Below are 19,630 nucleotides of genomic sequence, written 5' to 3'. Positions count from 1 at the left end.
TTAGGAGCAAAGGGAAACCTATGTAAAGAATGAAGTCATCTACTCTTAAAATATGGTCTCTGGAATTATGGGGATCTCAAAGAACATTTTGGGTTTTTTTTGCGATGATGGGGATCAACCCAGTACCTTACATGTATGCTAGGCATATGCTCATCCACTGAGCTACATTCTCAACCAAAACCACCATTTTGGAGGTCCATGTTTTCACAGTAATACTAAAACACTTGTCTTTTTCACAATATTGACATTTACTCTTCCATAAGAGAGTACGAAACCAAAGATGAGCAAAACTGCTGGTACTTTAGAACAAACTATACTGAGTCACATATTCTTCACTGACAGTTAAAAGAAATCAGCTCCACTTAAGACTTTCTTGATTAAGCAGTAAATATTACAAATTTTATTAAATCTTAACCCTAGAGTACATGTTTTAATATTGTGTTGAGTGGTTGCTTAGCATGTGTGAGGCAATGGGTTTGATTCTCAGCACCACATGTAAGTAAATGAATAAAATAAAGGTCTATCAACATCTTAAAAAAATTTTTTTTAAATATTGTTGAGGTCTGGGGAGATAGCTCAGTTGGTAAGAGTGCCTGCCTCGCAAGCACAAGGCCCTGGGTTCAATCCCCAGCACCGCAAAATTCAGTAAAGTAGCAGTTTACAAGATCAATGCTCATAAATCCAATGCATTTTTATACATAAGTGATGAATCCTCAGAAAGAGAAATTATGAAAACTACCCCATTCACGATAGCATCGAAAAAAATAAAATACTTGGGAATCAATCTCACAAAAGAGGTGAAAAACCTCTACAATGAGAACTACAGAACACTAAAGAAAGAAATTAAAGAAAACCTCAGAAGATGGAAAGATCTCCCATGTTCTTGGATAGGCAGAATTAATATTGTCAAAATGGCCATACTACCTAAAGTGCTATACAGATTCAATGCAATTCCAATGAAAATCGCAATGATGTACCTTACAGAAATAGAGCAAGCAATCATGAAATTCATCTGGAAGAATAAGAAACCCAGAATAGCTAAAGCAATCCTTCGCAGGAAAAATGAAGCAGGGGGTATCGCAATACCCGAACTTCAACTTTATTACAAAGCAATAGTAACAAAGACAGCATGGTATTGGTACCAAAATAGACAGGTAGATCAATGGTATAGAATAGAGGACATGGACACAAACCCAAATAAATACAACTTTCTAATACTAGACAAAGGTGTCAAAAATATGCAATGGAGAAAAGATAGCCTCTTCAACAAATGGTGCTGGGAGAATTGGAAATCCATATGCAACAGAATGAAACTAAACCCATATCTCTCACCCTGCACAAAACTCAACTCAAAATGGATTAAGGACCTTGGAATCAGACCAGAGACCCTGCAGATTACAGAAGAAAAAGTAGGTCCAGATCTTCAACATGTCAGCCTAGGACCAGACTTCCTCAACAGGACTCCCACAGCACAAGAAATAAAAGTAAGAATCAATAACTGGGATAGATTCAAACTAAAAAGCTTTCTCTCAGCAAAGGAAACTATCAGCAATGTGAAGAGCCTACAGAGTGGGAGAATATCTTTGCCAATCATACTTCAGATAGAGCACTAATTTCCAGAATATATAAAGAACTCAAAAAACTCTACATCAAGAATACAAATAACCCAATCAACAAATGGGCTAAGGAAATGAACAGACACTTCACAGAAGAAGATGTACAAGCAATCAACAAACATATGACAAAATGTTCAACATCTCTAGTAATAAGAGAAATGCAAATCAAAACCACCCTAAGATTCCATCTCACCCCAATTAGAATGGCAATTATCAAAAATACAAGCAACAGGTGTTGGCGAGGATGTGGGGAGAAAGGTACACTCATACATTGCTGGTGGGCTGCAAATTAGTGCAGCCACTCTGGAAAGCAGTGTGGAGATTCCTTAGAAAACTTGGAATGGAACCACCATTTGACCCAGCTATCCCACTCCTTGGTCTATACCCAAAGGACTTAAAATCAGCATACTACAGAGATACAGCCACATCAATGTTCATAGCTGCTCAATTCACAATAGCCAGATTGTGGAACCAACCTAGATGTCCTTCAATTGATGAGTGGATAAAGAAACTGTGGTATATATATATACAATGGAATATTACTCTGCCATAAAGAACGATAAAATTATGGCATTTGCAGGCAAATGGATGAAATTGGAGACCATCATGCTAAGTGAGATAAGCCAATCTCAAAAAACTAAAGGACGAATGATCTCGCTGATAAGTGGATGATGACACATAAGGGGGAGGGTGGGAGGAGTTAGTGTTAGGGTTAGGGTTAGGGTTAGGGTTAGGGTTAGGGAGGGGGCAAGAATGGAGGAAGAAAGGACTGTTTAGAGGGAAAAGAAGGGTGGGAGGGGTGGGGGGAAGGGAAAAAATAACAGAATGAATCAAACAACATTACCATATGTAAATTTATGATTATACAAATGGTATGCCTTTAACCCATGTACAAACAACATGTATCCCATTTGTTTACAATAAAAAAAAATTGTTGAAAGGAAAAGTATGTATAAAGCACTGAGCTGCTTTATTAAGTCTGAGGAAAAGCACTCACACAACTGAGTTATAAGCTGAACTAGAAGCTTTCTACATGGAGTACTATTTTTTATTTGGCAGAAAGACTGACAAAAGAGTAGTTAGCAGCCATTTTCTCAAAAATGAATGAAGTGAATCTGACACTTAAAGGAAAATCACTGACAATATTTGTTGTCAATGATAAAAACTGAGATTAAGCTAAAATTAGTATTTTGAACTTGAATCCACCATAAGGAATGTGAACATTTCTTCAATACTTAAAAAACCATTTCTAATGAAACAGATTTGTGGTGATACTAATACTAATCAATGTAAATTTCTAATATCATATAATATAATGTTGACATTTGAAAGCTCTGTATAATCCCCTAAATGACCAAAATGACATATGCTTGTTAGAAAGCCACATATGGGTAAAACCAAGTGCAAGGAGACCACTGGATTTTAATATAACAATATGAAAGCTAAATGATACAATTTCAGCTTCCATGGCACAACTAGCCTTTATGAAACTACTACTTGTTGAATTTGGGTGAAATGTCATAGAATATTCACAGGTATCTGACAAAAAATACTTAAGCAGTCTTCTTTTTCTGTCGAGGGCAGATTTATTTTTTCTTTTGTAGTGCTGGGACTTGCACATGCTAGGGTAAAAGCTCTAGCACGAAGCAACACCCCCACCATTTTCTTTATACACTTCCACCTAAACCACATACCATAATATCCATGCAAGCAGACATGAGAACCCAGTCGTTTTCTATTAAACCTGATGTTTAAAAGATTTGCAAAAAACAAAAAAGTGTAAAACCATGTCTTTCATTAAGTTTTTGCTTTATAAAAATTACTTTGTATAATAAGTAATGGGTTTGTTATTTTAAAATGAAGTGGTAAATGATTATGTTTAAAATTTCTCAATTTCTAATACAGCAAGTATGTATAGATAATAACCCACAAAGCTCTTTGTGTCAGTAACTTTTAAGAGTGAAAAGAGTCGGGTGTGGTGCTGCAAGCCTGTAATCCCAGCAGCACCAGAGACTGAGGCGAGAGAATCACAAGTTCAGCCAGTCCTTGCAACTTAGTGAGACTCTGTCCAAAAAGAAAAAATAAGAACTGGAGATATAGCTCAGTGGCACAGTGCCTCTGAGTTACTCAGTATTAAAAAAAAAAAAGTCCTAAGATCAAAATTTGTGAATTCACTACATTATGCAATTCCTTTCCATAAAAGAAAAGAAAGTGACACTCTCCAATTCTGACATTTTCATTTTTAGGTCAATACCAAATGGGATGCTAGGTCCTATGACTACACTAAGCTTCTTTACAGTATGACAATTCAAATTATTAACGTAAAAATACTGAAATGATTGAGAGAACATTCACAGAAGCACTAACACACAGGCAGGTCATATCTGTATACTGTGCTAAATAAATGCTGAAAGTTTCTTACTCTAGGGTTATGATTTAAAGAACTTCCTCCTATAAAAGTAGGTCTTTGGGGCTTAGAGTTTTATTCTCATGGACTTTTTGGCATACAGCATTCTGTGTAACACAAACTGTTCTATATTCACTTTTTGCAGTTCGATTTTAAATTTAATACTAATTCCTAACATAATATAAACGGTTATGTTATGGTCAATCGAAAGCTAAACTAATAAAAATTATTTGTTCAAAGTATTTTGAGTCTGTTTTGCAACATACAAAGCATTTTTCCCATGAACAAAAATCACTATCAGATCTTTCCCACTAATTCAATTTCCTACTCTTTTGATTACCAATACACAGTTGATATCAGCAATGCAAGGAGGCATAGTATCAGTGACAATATAACACGTGAAGAAAACTGCTGTACCCTACTTCACAAAAGCATTACAGTAAGTCTCAGCAATGGCAGGAAACAGAAAGAAAGGAAAAAAGACAAAGAAAGATGTTACAAATTTACACAAAACAGGAAAACCCAGGCTCACCCAACAAAAATAAAAGGATCTTGCTGGGTGCAGTGGTGCATGTCTGTAATGCTAGCAGTTCGGGAGGCTGAGGCAGGAGGATCGAGAGTTCAAAGCCAGCCTCATCAACTTAGTGAGGCCCTAAATAACTCAGTGAAACCCTGTCTCTAATTAAATACAAAAAAGGGCTGGGGATGTGGCTTAGTTGTTATGTGCTCCTGAGTTCAAACCCCAGAATCAAAAGGGGGTGTGTCATAATCAACACCAACATCATACCACTGAAGGTACTTAAGTAAAGAACATTTCAAATGTTATTTTTAAATTACTCAATTCTTTAAAAGTTTCACAACTTAAAGAAAACTACACTGGCTCAAATTTCTAAGAGGAAAGTGTGAGACTAAGACTTCTCTCACCATAGTCCTCCCAAAGTTGTCCACGAACTGAAAATTCAATCATATACAATTTCAAAAGCAAGAGTTTATTTTATTCATATTTTCTCCTTGGTCTCAACATCCCAACGGGGTGCACTGCAAAGAGTAGTTCCTAAAACAATCATTTAATTATCTATCTAATATCATCTTCTTTCTTCAGATGAAATTCCTATTCTGGATTCCAAAATCTTTAGGTTTCCAAAACAAAAAGTACTGTTTAAAGAAAAAAGATACCTAAACCCATATTCTCCTCCCTTTATTGACTTGAAATGCTATGCTTAGATTCAATACTATCCTCAAAGCCATTTATAGATCAGGGGAGCAAGAACTCAAGCAAGCAGGTCTGGATTCATATCCTGGCTCCACCTCTTCAAATTACTTAACTACTCTGTTCCCTCTGTTGCCTCATCTACAAATGATAAAGCCTACCTTTATAAGGTTGCAGTATTTTTATGTGTTTACACGAAATATTTTCCTGAACTTAATCTACAACCTAGAACAAATATCCATTAATATTTATCTATTAATTATCATAATCTGAAAACAGCAGCTAATAAGGAATACATTTCCACTAAACTTTTAAATGCACAGGAAAAAGCAAATTAGTCTAAAAAATGTTTTCTCTATAAATCTAGATTTACTTTTATTTTACAGTTTCCATTATGTTGCTTATAATAACAAACACGTTAAAGTCCCAATAATTGAAATTATGATCTTTCTAAACAACGGAATACTACATAGAAAAGAGCATTGCAAAGCTACATTTACTAAGATGAAAAAGTGCCTGCTTTACTGATAAATGGAAGAAGTGTTACAAAACATACTATGAAGGGCTGAGGAGAAAGCCCAGTTGGCAGTGCTTGCCTTGCTTGCAAGCACAAGGCCCTGGGTTCAATCCCCAGCACCACAAAAAAAAAAAAAAAAAAAAAAAAAAAAAAAAAGCCTCATTTTTGCTTTAAAAATGTAGGTGGTAAGATTCTTTTGCTTTTTGTGTCTCCATCATAAACGAGTATTACTTGTATAATAAAAGGGAGGGAAGCAAAAAGAAATTAATGGGAAAAAAATTCTTAGTCAAAAAATCTAAAGCAAAATCATAGTGAGCAAAATGTTCATTAAAACAATTCCAATCCCACTTGACCTCACAAATCCCAAAAAGCTTCACTTGACAATTTAAAAAAGAGAAAAACTGTCAAATTTCTGCAGTTTTGCAAAAACAGCATATCAGCTTATGATAAATTACCTTTCTTCAAAAAAGAATACGAAGAATACAAAGCATTAAAAGCTATAATCAACTAGTTAATCCTCATGACAACCTGGATGGTAGATTTAGGGCTGAGATTATAATTTACTGATGAGGACATATAATACAGTTATACTATGTAATCAAAATAAAAAATTCAAAATATCCTAATTTTTACTCATTTGGTAGACTATAATCTGACCAACACAATACAGATGAAGCTACCTGTACCTGCTGCCACTGACATAAATTAAGTTAGCATTAGATGCAGGTCACTGCCAGGCACGGTTGTGAATGTCTGTAATCCTAGAGGCTCAGAAAGTCTAAGGCAGGAGGATCACAAGTTGGAAGCCAGCCTCAGCAACTCAGTACAGCCCTAAGCAACTCAGTGAGACCCTGTCTCTAAATAAAACATTAAAAAAGGGCTGGGGCTGAGTGGTTAAGTGCCTCTGGGTTCAATACCCAGTACAAAAAGATGTGGGGCGGGTAATCAAATCATGATCCATTAGCTACAAAACATTGGTCTAGATAATTAACATTTTCCGTCCCAATTCTAAAGAAGCATTTTAGGAACAGGAAGATTTAAAGCATTCAGCATACAAGCACATTTGGGGAAAAGTTCCCTGATGGTGATTTACAAGACACTTCATCATACAGAATACTCAAATGTTTGCCTTTACCAAACATTTAATTTCTTTATTTATATAAACAATCTATTGCATTATATATATTAATAACATGCAGAACACTGCTGAGGGATTTAAATGGGGATAAAGTTCAAATGGGTGACCTCTAGGGTTCTTCCCTATACTGTGATTCTATTATTCTAAATTACAACACAGATCCAAGGACAAATTTCTACTTAGCACAAGTGGCACTTGGAGAACAAACATATATCCCTAGGGCAGTGTTCTTCAACCACAGTACTTCTGACATCTTAGGCTCAATAATTTTTGTCATGTGGGCAAAACTGTGCATTGTACTTCATTTGGCACAATCTGTTTCTGCCCACTAGATGCCAGTAGCACCCTTCTGCAATGATAACAAAAACACCAAACACCTCCATACGTGTGTCAAATGCTACCCCCAGCCCCCGCACACACACTGGCAAAACAAAATTACATCTCCCAATTAAGAACTACTGGCTTGAAAGACAGACTTTATGTCTGTCTGTCTCTCTCTCCAGAAAGCAATGTTATCAGGATCCTTTGAGTACTTTTGAGTCAGAACTAACTATACACCTACAAATGAAGACCTCATTTTATTCCTTGTAAATTCCCAAGTCAGTATTCCAGGTACACAAGAATAACCTAGAACCATCCACCTTGCAAAAATGTTAAGCTGCAGAGACCGAAGGGGAAGGGTTATGGTCATCTGGCTGTCCAACAAGCCAAGTGTTACATGTGCACTGAAACACTGAAAAATGCAAAAAAGTAGAAAAAAGTCAGGGAAGAAAAAAGTTTATTCCTAATGTGGCTTCTACTAACCTCTTCCTCACCATTACCTCATTACTCTGCACAAAGAAAGGAGCAAAAGAAAGGGGAAGAGAAACGATGGTTAGAGGAGTATACATGAAGTTGTCAAAACTGTAGCTGAGACTTGAAAATTATTTTTAAAAGTCATCAGGAAAAAAGAATGGCAATGTAGCCGTCTAGAAAGAGGGAAAGGCAGGCCTCTGGTAAAACAAAGAATCTACAGAGGGTTAAAAGAAAGGAACAATTTTCTTGAAATAAAAAACATATTTTAGTAGAGGAAAAAGTACAAAAAAGGTGGAAAGACAATCTGAAGTCTGATTACTAATGGACAACTCTGAACAGTCAGTCAGCATTTACTCAAACTTAAAACAGCTGAGTATCATTAAAGGTTTTGTTTTTTTTGTTTTTTTTTATTTTTTTTTAAACGGGCGTGTCCTATCAGAGATTCCTTTAAAGAGACCAGTCGGGCAGGGTGAATTAAAAGAAAGTGAAAAGATTGAGCATGGTGGCAGACACCTGTAATCCCAGTAGTTCAGGAAGCCAAGGCAGGAGGATCAGAAGTTCAAAGCCAGTCTCAGTAAGGCCCTAAGTAACTTAGGGAGACCCTGTCTCAAAAAAAAATAAAATAAAAGGGCTAGAGATGTCCAGGGGGTAAAACCCCCTGATTTCAATCTCCAATACAAAAAAAAAAAGTAAAAAGGAATCTCTATAGCAAAGACCAATGAAGAAGCCACCACAATAATGCAGGTAGGATGCAGCAGAAAGAGCAGAATCTACTTCAAAACTTTAATCCAGAAATGTAAAATGGCTAAAGTCTACATAAGAGTCAAATATGTAGGGTAAACAGGAGATAAAGCTCTCTCCCTTTATAACTTCATCTTCTTTATGATGAAATCCTTCCACTTATTTCTCATAAAGCTCTGAAGGTTTAGCATATACTTTTGTTTAACAAATACATCAAGTGGCCTGAACCCAATAAACCCAGAACTTCCCAGATTCCCCCACTCCATAGCTAACACCACCAACTCAGCCCAGGTCCTCATCAGCTCACACCTTTACCCTAACACCTTTCTGACTGGTGTCTCAGTCCCCAAAACCCCATCACCTCACTTCCCTCCCTAAGAGTATTGAATTCCTTTTTCACAAGTTCAAATTCTTTAAGATAAAACTTAAAATAACAGCAGAGCAAATACATCAAGTGGCCTGAATCCAATAAACCCAGAACTTCCCAAATCCCCCCACTCCATAGCTTTGCCTATGGTGCTACTTCCATCTGGGAGGCCCTTCTCCAATCCTTTCTGTCCAAAACATATTTATTCAATACACAGTATCTCCCCCAAAATTTGACTCCCTGGATTTTTATCACTTTCTTCCTACTTAAATTGCATAATGCACTTACATCACTATCATTCAAATTTAAATCACCTGAATATTCCCTAATTGTCAAATTTTTAAATTCTCTTTCCAAGACAAATTTCTTAACAGCATCTTTCTGCATGCTTACTAACCTGATCTAGAGCTTGGTACATTATAAGCACTATAGGCACTATATGCACTGATTGAACTAGAATAGTCAGAAAGGCTTCTTGAAGTGGGTCTTCAAGTATAAATTAGATTTTGTTAAGAAAAAATTATAATCAAGAAAATGACACAATCAAAATAATGGGAAAGATTTGGGGAAATAAATATCCACAGAAGGACCTGGATGAACAAGGTGGTATGTTCAGTTTCTCAAGGAAAGAATGAGAGGAAGAGAGCAGCTATGTAGTGATTTGTGATGAGGTACTGGAAGTTATTTCTTTTACACAGAAACAAATGGAGATACAGTAAATGGAATATGCTGAATGAGAGATAATTTTTTAATAAAACAAAGAATAATGTGGGTCTCACCCAAGTCCCTAACATTATCTTATGACAACAGGTCTTCTTAACTGAACAAGTTTTATAACGACTAAGAATCATATCTAATTGGAAGACAGGTTTATTAAGGCTGTTCACTAACATTAATTGACCTTTCACCATGCTGTGTTTTTACATATATTCTCTTATTTAATCTTCACAATAACATTATAAGTACTACTGTCCTTATTTTATGGATGAAGAAACTTGATGCTCGGAGAACACAATTAGCCCATGATGACACAAGTACTAAGTTGCAGAAGCAAGATCTCTAAGGCCTTTTAACTACTACACTAGGCAGTTTAAGGCTAGGTTTAAATTGTAAGGACCTAAATTGCTAGATACTAAATTCTGAATTTTAGTCTTTATAGGAAAGTCAATGAGGAAACACCAACTAACTACTGATTACCTCCAGTAAATAATTAAAATGCCTATAGCAGTCAAAGCACTGTACTAAGTACTTACAAGGATGACAAGGACTCGTAAGAAAAGGAATCTCTGGGGACCACATTTGGGGACCCTCACACAAGTCTGAAAAGTAGATGGGATCAGGGAAGGATTCCCAGAGGAACAGGATCTAAGTTGAAACCTAAAAAACACTTAGAGGCCTTGGCACAAACATGTAATCTCAATTACTCAGGAGGCTCCAAGAATCCCATAATCAAAACGCATTCCCTGCCCACAATAGAAAATCCAAAACCAATTCATGCCCCTCAATATTCCTTGTATGAGTGCATCATGACCACAACCATTATTTACCTTTTATCACAAATATCTCATATTATAAATGTCTATTAATGCCAGACACTAATCAAAGAAAATCTATGGGAGACATATAAAGTTTCATTAATGCCAAAGATGACTAAGATATAAATTAGGTGTGAAGACAGCATAATGCACTGTGTTTTGCTTCACTGGGTCAAGAGAAGCTTCCAGAAAGAGATAGTCTGACTGATTTTTGTGGAGGTGAGGACACCGTTTATTATTCCACTTCATGTAGACACTGACCCACATGCTCTAGGATCCTAAAAATAATACACTAAACCACAGTCTGTCCAACCACAATTCTCCACAGACACAGAAAGACACTCAGTTGACAGGCGTCACAATTTGAGGGTCCAAAAGCACCTCTGTCCTAGGACAACACAGCAGGGTGGGACTTTCTGACAGAATTGTGAAAGGGGTTGGAAGAGTTCAACAGGAAGAATGACAGGCACATTCATCCCAACCTCAGTGCCAGTGCCTTACTTCAGAACCTGATTATATACTGCAGTAATAATTTCCCAACCATTTCTCCTCCTTCCCATGTCAGGAAGTCTGCAATCTTAAGTCCACTATCACAGTAAGTCTTACAAAGGTGAGAAAGAAGGAAGGGAGCAAACATAAATTTCACTGTGGGGTGCTTAAAATTCTCCAAGGATTCTACGGCAAGAATGAATCCAAATTCCTCACACAGCACATACTGGCCCCCTTTTAACATTCAAACTCATCTTCAGTCTTCTCTCACTAGAGCCACTTGAAGCACATACATGCTTCCTGGTTCTTCTATGCTCCTCCATCTTTGCTCACACTACTCTTTCAAAGTTTAGGCCCAAAATCACATGCTCATTCATGACATTCGGGGCACAAGCACCAGTATAATATAAACTCACAATTTCATCTATCCCCTCCCTCTCTAGGCCATGTGTTCTCTTTTTTTTTTTTTTTTTTTTAAACCCTTTTGAGGTCCTGGAACCCAGGAGCATTCTACCTGAGCTATATTCCCAGTCCTTTTATTTGAGACAGGGAGTCTCACTAGATTGCACAGGCAGGCCTCCAACTTAAGGATGCCTCCTGAGTAGATGGGATTAGAGTTATTAGCCTCCAAGCTCAGGTAGACCATGTACTTCTTGAAAGGTTTGTGTTTTATAACTATCCCCTACATGCAGCATAGTGCCTAGCAGACAGAACGATGTAGGTTAAGTAACCTCAAAATTTTATGCTGAATAAATCAGATGAAGCTCCATTAGGAAGCTAATGGGAATGTCTGATCATGAGGAGACAACAATCTAACAGGAAGCAGATATCAACTAAATCTAGGACAGACCTCATTTACCTCATATCCCAGTAACATACATGTCCAAGCCCTCCTGCACCTAGATTGACAAACTTTTCAACTATATTTTTTAAATTATCAAATTTGGTTCCATAGCTGTTTTTTGTTTGTATGTTTGTAGTGCTAAGGAATCAAACCCAGGGCCTCATGCATGCTAGGCAAGCACACTACCACTGAGCTACATCCCCAGCAGTCCATGGCATTTTAAAGGGATTACCTAATTTTACATGCAATCATACAAACCTTCACCTAGCAACTGCATTTCTTTTTTTTTTTTTTTTTTTTTTAATTTTATTTTATTATTTTTTTTTTATTGTAAACAAATGGGATACATGTTGTTTCTCTGTACATGGCGTAAAGGCATACCATTTGTGTAATCATAAATTTTAGCAACTGCATTTCTAGGAATCTATCTAACAAAACTATTCTAATGGGTACGCTAAGATATACAATTCTTTCGCTAAAGAACTATAATAACAATAACAAAAAAGCCCTAAATTTTCAAAAGATCAAGCCACATACATAATAAGTATGTTCCCACCCATGGTAAATATACACACAAGAACTTTTTTGATGACCATATAGCAAACTATGAATGTTATTTATCCTATTCATAGCCTATCACTGAACTCAAATTTCCTACCAGTCTTTAGCTCACAAAAGGTCAAAAGGGGAAAAAAAAAAAATCCACTTATCTAATTTCTTTCTGACACACTAATGATACAAGTACTTCTGAACAATTCTAAAATCAGATTTCTTGAAGAGTCCAAGCAATTCAAAACAAAAGGGTTATTCTTCAAAGTCCATGGCCTAAATCCAGAGATCCAACTGAAATCTACCTTATCCCTTTAAACTGAATTAATGATTAAAAATGTCTTCTCAAATGCCAGGGAAATGTTAAAAGTTAATACTAGGGCTTGGAGTTACTAAAACTTAGTGGTAGAGCACTTGCCTAGCATGTGTGAAGCCCTGGATTTGAAACCCAGCACCACCAAAATAAGAGGAGAAGTTAATACTAACATCCTTCTTTTATTATCTTGAGAGGCAAAGAGTAAATAGCAAGGAATAAATCATTAACTGCAAAAAACTGCAGCCCTATTTTTAACATATATATTCTTAAGGTGTTCAAACATTCTCCACGGTAGTACATAAACAATTTAATGAAACATTCCTGACAGTTCAACTTGTAAGACTAGTATTTCTTTTGGGATTTTGTTTTGTTATTGTTTTTTCCAGTGCTGGGGACTGAACTCAGGACCTGTCCCATGCCAAGCAAGCAACTCCCCTTCCCCCACTAGATTTCCATAAAGCCTCTACACTAGCAAACACCACTCACTCACTAATTAGCTTTTAGCCTGTGTCCCTTCACACCCTCTGGTGGAGGTGCTAATAAGCAGTCACAAAGGCCAAACAGCAAGAGCAGAAGAAAGCCTAGATACCAGTTCTTAGCAATTTTTGGTTTAACATCTTAACAAAATTGTTATTCATCTTTTTTATTCTCCAACACTTTGTAGTCTAACTGAATTTGACCAGGACAGACCTTTAAACTGCTCCCTTTTAAAAAAGGAATTACAAGGTGAGGGGGCTGCATTAAGTCTGGTGCCACTCAAGCAACTTTTTCCAAGCAAAGGCAGAATATGCTGTACTTAAAATTCAGAAAAAGATCTCATTTTAGATTCCCAGTTCGGGTAACAAGAACCAGAGTTCTTGATAACATTTAGATAAAAAAGCACTAAATTTACCTCTAATTTATACTTCCTGATTCTCAAAAGCTTGGAGAAAAATTTTAATTCTAAAAAATTATTAGAGAATAAAAGGCAAATTCACAGTCAGCAACAATAAAACATGGCTAAATTTCCTGGTAGAGAGAATTATGTTAAAATTCTATTGAACTGGCTTAAATCTTGGAAAAGCAAAGCCTGCAGAAAGTAACTTTTATTAAAGACCTATTATTGGTCACACTGTGCTACCCAATGGAGAAATAAAAACTTAGCAAGTCTCCTCCACCCCGACCATCCTATTGGCATGATGATTTAAAATCTTCACATACAATCTTTAAATTTTCCTTTTCAGAGGACTCCAATTTTTCATTTCTCAAGTATGAATTGTGCTGTCTACATTCATGAAACTGGTTTCCACATACTCTGTATTTTTGCTCTATCTTTACCCTATCAAAAGCAAGAAAAAGTCAAGCACTCGATGGTGCACACCTATAATCTCAGCAACTCAGGAGGCTGAGGCAAGAGAACCCCAAGTTTGAAACCAATCTCACCAACTTAATAAGACCCTCAACAACTTAGCAAGACCCTGTCTCACAAACAAACAAAAAGGATTGGGGATGCAGCTCTGTGGTAAAGTGCCACTGGGTTCAATCCCTAGTACAAGGAAAAGAGGATTGGGGTTGTAGCTCAGTGGTAAAGCACTTGGAGAGCATGAGAGGGTTTAACATGGGGGAAGGTTGGATAACCAGAAACAGCCTAACACATAGAGAAAAAGTATCTATTGCAGCCTTTTGGAGTCCAAGTTTTTTTTTTTGTTTGTTTGTTTTTTTTGGTAAATCACACCTATTGGGCTTATTTTCTATGTATTTTACCCAAATCCTAAAAGATAGGCACAAGGCTTTTTAACACAGAAACAAATCCTGGAGTAAATCTCACAGAACTAATTATTTAGTTTTAAAGCAATTTCCTTTCCCTCTTTCTCCCATTTAAATAAATTTCTACCTTGATTGCTTAGATTGTACCAGATCTTAGGAAGCATATTTTACAACAATGTCCTCTGCTTGCTCCTTTTATGAAGGAGTACAGTGCAGGTGTCTCAAATAAAATAGCCCCAAACACCTGGCCTAACAGTGCAATAGATAAGTACAAATGGCTTGGACCATATCTTTTCCTAAAATACGACTGTATTTTGTTGCTATTTGTTTTTTTTTTTTTTTTTAAATCTGTACTAAGACTGGTTAAGTCATGTTGCTTCTGAACATGTATATTTAAATTATAATTTCTATCTTAATAAATTGATATTAGCCTCTGGGTGCACTAAGTGCTTTGCAAAAATATTCCTCCCAATGTAATAATTCATAATGCAAAGTAGGACTCTCTCATCCACACTTCCCATTCCCAGAAATGTGAGCTCTAAACTCAGGTGAACACAATATGATTATAAAAGAATATGAATTAGGAAAGAAATACTCCACTGTACTAGAAGTCTCCAACATTTAAAGGCTACCAGAATACAGATAGAAAGTAAGTGATATGCATTACTTATTACTTGTGCATTAAGGGGAGAATTGTAGGTAACAGAAAGAGAACAGAATGCACATTTGAAAGGGTAACTTACTATTTATCAGTATCACATATTTGGGCAACACTATTCTTTCCCCTCCAGACTCAAAGGAATGGAAAGGTACCAGGGTAGGGGGGAGAACAAAAAAAAAAAAAAAAAATACATTTCTAGAAAGAAAGTCACTTAGAATCTGTCTTAATGACTTCACCAAGATTTAAAAAAAGCTCCACCCAAAGAAGCTGATTTAAGGGGAAAAAAAATATTGCTGTTTATACAGTTTTCTCTATTATTGTTTCAGGAATCCAGTATGGATTAGTTTAATTTTAAAAATTGCTTTTCTAAAATAACAGATAATTAAGCTTTACTTAAAAAAAGGTGGGCCTAACAAGAACTACTCAATCTAAAATACTTTCTCAAACATCACCAATCATAAAGGACCTATGTTTATAGATTACATGAATCAGGTCATATCAAAGAAGAACAAAGCTAAAACCTGTTATTCGCTTAAAAATACAAATAAAATCTGTGGCCCAACCAATAACATCCAGAGGATGGAGACACACTGCTGGTTAGAGTGTAGCATTACTAGAGATGGAAGGGTACTGGCAGTGTTTAGAAGCGGGGCAGGGGGAAGACTACAGTTATTTTCCTTTCTTCTCTCTTAGATAAAAGTTCACAAGTTAGTGAACTACAGTTTATTCATTTTCTAGTTTCCAGAATTTTCCTCAAGAAGATAATGATAAGTCACCTAATAATCAGAGTGCTCTATATGTTTAACTACAGAAATAGTATGTGCAGGCAAGAAGGCAGAAAAGCAGGCACAAATTTAATATATCACCGTGGTAAAGCATGAAAGTCAAATACTCATGTTCTGAATAAGGCTTTCAGGAGAGAAGTAGGAATACATCTCAGTACTTCAAGAGATTCAAAACACCCCACCCTATCACAAAAGCTCTAATACTTTACTTAACTGAGTTCTCTCTTAACTGCACAACCACAAATCACAACTTATTTCATACATACTCAAATAAGGCAGTTATCAATGATAACCATCTTCACCGGAATAAAGCCCTTTATAATACCTAATATTTCCCTCCAAGTAGTTCACACTTGAGAAATAGACAACCACCTCAAATCATGAGATCACTAACAAATGTATCAAACAGACTGAAAGTTGAATACTTTGTTGGATAAACCTCCTGGAAATCAAATTCAAAATTCCTTAACTGAGGGTAGTATCTCACATTTATAACACATTTTTTAAATTCCTAAGGGATGAGCACTTCTACCTTGCCTTATTTTTAGAACTACACATCACACTGAACATTATCACATGACATGATGTAACTGTTAGAAAGAAAATGGCCCAAACCATTGAAAACATACATGATAAAACAGATCAATGCATACTGAAGAATCATATTTTACATTTACTTGGAAAAAAGTTTAACTCTAGACATTTTTAAACTGAAAGTGTCTAGTAACCGGTATAGAAACAGAGAATTGTCCTTTGTATTTTCTATTAGAAATTTACCCAATTATGGGGAAAACTGAAATGAAGTAACAGATAATAACATTCTTCTAAAGCTACAGGATTAAAAGCAAAAATGCTCAGCATCAAAAATGTAACAGAAATATTAATGAAATATCCTTAAGTAGAAAATATTGCCCAAAAGTATACACTGTTGTTAAAAGAAGAAAAAACGGTCTTAACTGGCAAAGTCTGCAGACAATTGAAATTATCTAAATTGCTAAAACAGTATGCAAGGAACCAAGTACAGCCTATACAAGGGGGAGGGAAACACACCCACTTAAGCCTTTGTAAATAGTGATACTTTAAATGACCCAAAAAGCAGAGGGAAAGGCGGGCTCAGACCATTCTGAGAGATGGAAAAGATATTCTAATGTACTACTTGAAAGTTCTTTAGAAGAGAAGTTCAGTAACAATTTATAACTATATCATGATTATGCAAGGCGAAGATTATGTAATTTTATCGTTTATTTTAAAAATGTTCTCCGACTCTATAACTGAATAAAATTTAAAGCATCTGGATCTATTCAACCGAAGGGGGAAGGTCCCTCTGAGCAAAACTCAAAATATAAACATACACCCCAAAACAAACAAAAAAAAACACAATGATTGCTAGCCACGTGACAAAGGAGATGGCAACACCAAGATTGTGAATGGAAGGGAGGGAGACGAGGTTGAAGGACTAAAGATATTACTCAGAACTCTGGGGACCGCGGAATTCGGGTCTTCCGACCCTTGAGGTGCCAAACTCTGGCTTCTACCAGTTGTTCTTCTAACACCCTCAAGTACAGTTTTATTAGTAGGTCACGGAAAATGCTTCAGTGACCTCCAGGATAAAGGGGGGGGAAACAGGAGGAGGAAAGAGCAATTTAAAGTGGCGCCATCATGTCACCCCTTCTCCCCTAAGGCAATCAATAAGCAATAGTTAAGTAACATGCTCCTCTAAAAATCCACATTGGGATTCCAACATTTGAAAACAAAAGGATTTTTAAGTTAAACACGAGAGTAGGGCTGTATCACATTGAAAACAAAGTATCTGCTGAGAATCTAAAGATCGTCAGGCGGAAAACAGTCCCCCCAAAAAGCATTAAGAATCCAACTCACTTAAAAGCAAATGCCTCTTCCTCTTTAGTTTAAAAAAAAAAAAAAAAAACACGTCCGCCTGAGGGGGACTAGATCTGAAAACGTAAGTGACCTCAATTTACAGGCAGCAAAAATAATAAATAAATGAAACAATCAGAGTTCCGATACAAACCGTGAAACGCTCAAGGTATGTGTTCGAGCAAAGAAAAAGGCCTTTTGCAGTCAAGAGAAGTTCAAGGCGAGAGCCAGAGTTTGTTTGGGGGTTTTTTTACGGGAATAAACCATGTTCTCCAGGCCGCCTTTTTAAATAGAACGCCAAAGGAAAGCCCAGCGAACGAGGCGGCAGCTGGTGGGGAAGGGCCCCCGCACACCCCCGCCCTTGGGGCGACTCCCAGCCCGGACCCGCAGCGGGGAAGCCCGGAGAGGCCATTTAAAGTTCCGGGGATTTTTCCTCCCCTGCCCTACCTTTCTAGTTACAACTAACAAAGAGAGGAAGAAATGGGAGCCACAGGGAGAGCGAAGAGAAGGAGAAAGGGCAGCGGGAGGAGGAGAGGAGCAGCAGCAGCACCTACCACGTGATGGAGGAGCGTAGCCCGGGCGGATTCGGCCCCACAAAATGGGCGCAGTTTGCAAACAGCCCCCCGGCCTGGGCGCCGAGGGCCGGCGGGCGGGGGCGCGCGGCGGCGGCTCCGGCCGGGCCCGCCGCTCTCCTCCCCCCCGGCGCCCGGAGCCGCCCTGACTTTCCGGGCGGGGGGGGCGAGGCGGAGGGGGAGGGGAAGGCGGCGGCGGCGGGGAGCGGCCGCTTTTTCTTCTCTTCGGGCCCTTTCTCCGGCCTTCCTCCGCTCCGGCGGGGCCTGGGCACGGCCGGGTACCGCAGCCCGGCCGGGCGGGCGGGGGCAGAGGGTGAAGCCGCCCCCCCGCCCCGCACAAACAAGCGCCGCCGTCTGCAGCCCGAGCCCGCACCCGGCCGCCACCCCCGGGCGTCTCTTCCCGGCCGGGGAGCGCGCTCCGGCCGCCCCCCGCGCCGCAGCAGCGAGACAAGTCGGCTTCGCTACGGTGCTCGCTTCTCCCGCCGGCTCGGCGAGCGGTGGCGGCGGTGGCGGCGGCACTGGGAAAATGGCGGCCGAGCTCCTTTTCCCTCCCCCCCCTTTAATCTGAAGCGGAGGGAGAATGGAGCGAGCGAGCGAGCGGGCGAGCGCCGGGGACACGGGGAGGAGGGACAGCAGCGCCTCCGCCGGCTGCGGCTGCGGCGGCGAAGGGCCGCTCCGCCCCGGCGCGCCGCCAGGGGGCGCCCGCCGCGCCGCCCCCGCGGGCCGCCAGGAGGCGCGGCCGCCGCCGCCTCAGTCATGGCTCCTCGCCGCGGCTGCTGTTTTGCATCTCCGTCTGCGGAAGCCGCGGCGCCAGGCCCCACTGCCTCGGACGTGCAGCAACGGCACGAGGCACTGCGGCAGGCAGAACGGGCCCCTGGCTCCGGCCGAGGTGAGGCTAACCTGAGGCGCTGACGCCGTCACATTCCCTCTGCGCTGGGCTGGCGGTGCCGCGCGCCGGCTATGAGGGGCAGGGCGGACTGGCGCGGCGGAGCGAGAGGACGTGAGCGAGGAACTGTGTGCACTGTGTACTAAAAGAGGCTAAGGCCGTCGCTGCCACATTATTCCAGGGCCAACCGTGCGTTGAACCAGGCAGGAAGCTCCCTGACCAGTGAAGCGGGTCTTGCCACCCGCCCTTTGTCCTACAGCCTGCCTCAGTACACTGCAGCACGGCTGGGCACTAGCCCCAGCGCCGCGCTCCGCAGCCGCCAGGGGCGGAGGGCGGGGGGCGTCGTTGCGCAGGCGCGAGCCACGGCCCGCGCCGGGCCAGCCCGGGCAGGGGCAGCCGGGAGCCTGGGGGAAGTGATGCCCCACCAGCGCCGGGCCCGCTGGGAACTGTAGTTTTCTTTAAAGAAGCACGCGTCTTGTTTTGGGTGTCATGGTTTGGCAAATCCGCAAAACAGGCAAAAGGCGTTACACAATGAGCATTTAAGCTTCCTGCCGCCACCAAATGGAAGTTCAGTGTTATAT

At 39.4% G+C, this 19,630-nt stretch overlaps 1 protein-coding gene across 1 annotated transcript in view; it reads right to left on the bottom strand.

Annotated features, from left to right (window-relative positions):
* KANSL1 (KAT8 regulatory NSL complex subunit 1) overlaps positions 1-19,325 on the bottom strand; it is a 160,650-nt gene extending 141,325 nt beyond the window's left edge. The window contains 1 exon segment of the mRNA XM_079134947.1: positions 19,064-19,325. The gene's annotated coding sequence lies outside the window, so the exon portion shown is untranslated.
* Between the last annotated feature and the right edge of the window lie 305 nt (positions 19,326-19,630).

The sequence above is a fragment of the Sciurus vulgaris genome (genome assembly GCF_902686455.1).
Source record: "Sciurus vulgaris genome assembly, chromosome: 3".
Classification (NCBI taxonomy): domain Eukaryota; kingdom Metazoa; phylum Chordata; class Mammalia; order Rodentia; family Sciuridae; genus Sciurus; species Sciurus vulgaris.
Note: the sequence above shows the minus strand (reverse complement) of the source record. Positions and strands in the feature narration are given on the sequence as shown.